Here is a 4662-nt window from a genome sequence, read left to right as displayed (position 1 = left end):
AGGGAGGGACTCGGCGAGTTGGTGCCTGACTCGCCGAGTAGGACCACAGGCTTGGTCGCGGATGCGCGACTGGACTCGACGAGTCCAGATATGGACTCGGCGAGTTGACGCTGTTCAGCAGAAACCCTAGCCGTTTAGTTTGGAACGTATAAAAAGCCTCTTAAGCCGTCATTGTACGTTTTTTTGGCCGATTGTGAAGAACCTAAGCATCTGTGAACGACTAGAGGAGAAGGGAAGGCTATTGGGACCTTGAGGAGATTGTTAGGCAAGAAGAGGCAAGGTTTTGGTCAAAGGAAGATCAAGAGGATTGAGTTCTGAAGGTTGGGGACACAGAGAACACGTTTTTTCAGGTAATACTCGGACCATTTCTGTCGTTTTAGTGTTGTACACGAATCTAGGGTTTGTGAGACCCATTTGGGGATTTGATAGAATATTGTGTGTTACCCAGTTGTTTATACCCCAGTGATAGGGTACTTAGATGTCCAGAAAGTCCCATGAGTGCACATCTCGGGACCATGCATATTTCAGGGAACAGGTGATCGACTGCATGGCACGGACTCGCCGAGTCCAATGATCAGACTCGACGAGTAGCTTGAAGATTTACAGGGACTCGCCGAGTTGTTCTTCAGACTCGGCGAGTAGTTGAGGATTCATTGGAACTCGTCGAGTCTCCTTCGGACTCGGCGAGTGGAGTCGGGGTGGCCCCGCGATTCTTCCACGAGGACCTAGTCGAGTCAAGAGGGATACTCGACGAGTAGAAAGGGAAACAACAGGGGAAGTTGGGGAGGACGTTTAGACTCGTCGAGTCGCCTCTGTACTCGACGAGTCCGGTCAAGTTGACCGTTGACCAGAGTTGACCTGCATGTAATCTCGTAGAGTCAGTTGTCTTGTTTGATAAGATCATTAATAAGGGTATGTGGTATTATAGGGAGCCTGCAGATTGGCGGATCGAGTGCGAGTAGTTTCAAGAGTCTATAGCTTACATACTACGAGGTGAGTCTTCTCACTATACTGTACCCGGAAGGGTTTGACTGTGTGACCGGAAGGTCGGATATGCTATGTCTTTTATATGTGCTATAATTGAAAGGAATAGTTGCTATGCATGCTATGTATGTTTCTATGGGCCGGAAGGCAATGTATTATGTGACAGGAAGGTCAGTGATGATTTATGATATATGTGATATATGTGTTAGAGTAAATGTATTATGTGTTATATATGTTTATGGGCCGGAAGGCAAATCATGTTATGGGCCGGAAGGCAATTATCTTATGGGCCGGAAGGCAATCTATCTTATGGGCCGGAAGGCAATTATCTTATGGGCCGGAAGGCGGGCCGGAAGGCATTGTATTGTGGACCGGAAGGTCCGGGCCTGGAAAGGCGTATATGTGTAAGTGGTATACTGGGGAACTCACTAAGCATTTATGCTTACAAGTTGTTATGTATATGTTTCAGGTACTAGCGAGGACCGTGGGAAGGCGCCGGCGTGACGCGTACACACTGCCATTGTTGGAGATCTTGGGGATTCTTTTAATTGTATTTTGAAATGAAACTCGTAATAAATACTCTTGTTTGAATAAAATAGTTTTATTTTAAATGAAAAATTTATTTGAAAAATTGAGGTATTACACTGCAGCCTACTACGGACCTACTGGATCAACTCAGTCGTCTTGAGCACCACTTCGGTGCTCCCGATGACTCGCTGACCGACCTCGCCCCAGCAAATTGGGGTCCTACACTTCCTACCATACAACATCTCAAAAGGAGGTCAATCAATACTCGCATGGTGTTGTTATACGAAAATTCCGCTAATGGAAGATACATATCCCAACTGCCCCCAAAATCTAGAACACATGCCCTAAGCATGTCCTCAAGAGTCTGAATCGTCCTCTCGCTCTGCTCGTCAGTCTGAGGATGGAAAGCGGTGCTGAAATGGAGACGAGTACCCATCTCGTCGTGGAACCGCTTCCAGAATCTGGAGGTGAAACGAACATCTCGGTCTGACACCATCGATACCGACACTCCATGACGTGCCACTATCTCTCGCACATAGATATCGGCTAACTTTTCCGCCGATATACTTTCCTGGATCGGGATAAAATGGGCACTCTTCGTCAACCGATCCACCACTACCCATATCGAATCCACTCCACGTGCGGTCCTGGGAAGTTTGGTGATAAAATCCATGGTGATATCCTCCCATTTCCACACGGGAATGTCCAACGGCTGCATCTTGCCGTGAGGTCTCTGGTGCTCCGCCTTGACCTTCCGGCAGGTCAAGCATCTCTCAACGTACCAAGCGACGTCCCGCTTCATGCAGGGCCACCAATAATCAGGTCGAAGATCTCGATACATCTTCGTCGCCCCTGGGTGGATAGAAAATCGAGACTTATGAGCCTCGTCCATCAATACCTGCCGTACTCCACCCCAGTGCGGTACCCACACCCTACCATGAAGCGTCAACAAACCCCGACTGTCGTAATCAAACGATGCTACTCGACCCACTATCCTCTCACATTTCTGCCTCTCCTCCTTGAGGCCCTCCACCTGAGCCTCCTTGATCCGCTCCAACAGCGGAGTGATCACTGTCATCCTCATGCACAGATCCCTGATAGGGGCCGCTGACACTTTGCGGCTTAGGGCGTCGGCCACCACGTTGGCCTTCCCTGGATGATAAAGGATCTCACAATCATAATCCTTTAGTACGTCCAACCACCTCCTCTGCCTCATGTTCAGACTCGGCTGATCCATAAGATACCGCAAACTCTTGTGATCCGTGTATAAAGTACAACGGACCCCATACAGGTAATGTCTCCAAATTTTGAGGGCAAACACAACTGCCCCCAGCTCCAAATCGTGGGTAGGATAGTTAGCCTCGTGAGGCTTCAACTGTCTCGAGGCATAAGCTGCCACATGGCCTCGCTGCATCAATACTGCTCCCATACCCGTGATCAAAGCATCACAGTAGACTACGAAGTCCTCTACTCCTTCCGGCAAAGTAAGGATCGGTGCCTCGCACAATTTCTATCTGAGAGTCTCGAACGCCGCCTGCTGCTCAGGCCCCCAACGGAATACCACCGACTTCTTGGTTAGTCGGGTGAGTAGCACTGCTATCTTGGAGAAGTCCTGAATAAATCTCCGATAATACCCTGCCAACACTAGGAAGCTCCGAATCTCAGATGGAGACCTCGGGACCTCCCACTACATCACGGCCTCAATCTTGGCCGGATCTACCAAAATACCCTTCTGGTTGACGAGATGGCCAAGAAACTGCACCTCGCGCAACCAGAACTCACACTTGGAGAACTTTGCGAAAAGTCTCTCCCTCCTCAAAGTCTCCAACACCTCCCGCAGGTGCTCCTCGTGCTGCCCCTGAGTCTTGGAATATACCAAGATGTCATCTATGAATACTATCACCGACCGATCCAACATCGGTCTGCACACGCGATTCATGAGATCCATGAACGCGGCTGGGGCATTGGTGAGCCCAAATGGCATCACCACGAACTCATAATGACCATACCGGGTCCTGAAAGCAGTCTTCTGTACATCCTCATCTCTAACCCTCATCTGATGATATCCAGAGCGTAGATCGATCTTGGAGAACCAAGACGCTCCCTGAAGCTGATCAAACAAATCATCTATCCTCGGAAGTGGGTAACGGTTCTTCACCGTTACTTTGTTCAACTCCCGATAGTCAATGCACATCCGATGCGACCCATCCTTCTTCCTCACAAATAAGATCGACGCTCCCCAAGGCGAACTGCTCGGCCGAATGAAACCCTTGTCTAACAGCTCCTGAAGCTGTGTAGACAACTCCTGCATCTCAGGGGGAGCAAGTCGATACGGTGCTTTGGCTATCGGAGCCGCACCAGGAACTAGGTCGATCCTGAACTCAACCTGTCTCCCTGGAGGTATCCCCGGCAAATCCTTGGGAAACACATCCGGGTAATCTCGAACAATAGGAACATCATCAATCGTCGTCTTGCCCTTCTCCCGGGCATCCAAGACGTATGCGATAAAACCGGCGCAACCCTGCTGAACATAGCGCCTCGCCCTTGCGGCGGAACAAAAGATCGGTCCTCGCTGGGGCCTCTCGCCCTGAATCACTATCTCTCCCCCACTGGGAGTGCGAACCCTCACTAGCTGTAGCTCACAATCAATCACCGCCCCATTGGAGCTCAGCCAATCCATGCCCACAATAACTTTATTCCCACGCAGGGGAATAGGAACCAGGTCCACTGAAAACTGCTCATCAAATATCTGAAGGGAACACCCTCTAAGTACTCTGTCGACCCTCACGGTCCTATCATCTGCTATCTCAACCTCTAGTGGACAATCCAGCTCCCCTGGAGTTCTGCTAAATCTCTTGCTAAGCGCAAGCGATACAAAGGATCGGGTAGCCCCCGAATCGAACAATACCAAAGCAGGGATGCCGTTCACCGAGAACGACCCTAAATAAAACATATCATCAAGTAATATTCAAGCAATATAATAACAAAAGATGAAGGAAAGATTCATACCCATCACCACATCAGGAGTCGCTTGCGCCTCCTCTGCTGTCATCTGAAATGCCCTGCTCTTCGCCACCGGCGCATCAGCTCGGCCCTGCCGGCCATCCGTAATCCTCAGGGTGGCAAGGGAAGGTGCAACCACCTTCCCTG

The sequence above is a fragment of the Lactuca saligna genome, chromosome 4 (genome assembly GCF_052625555.1).
Source record: "Lactuca saligna cultivar CGN05327 chromosome 4, ASM5262555v1, whole genome shotgun sequence".
NCBI lineage: Eukaryota > Viridiplantae > Streptophyta > Magnoliopsida > Asterales > Asteraceae > Lactuca > Lactuca saligna.
This window is presented reverse-complemented; position numbering follows the sequence as displayed.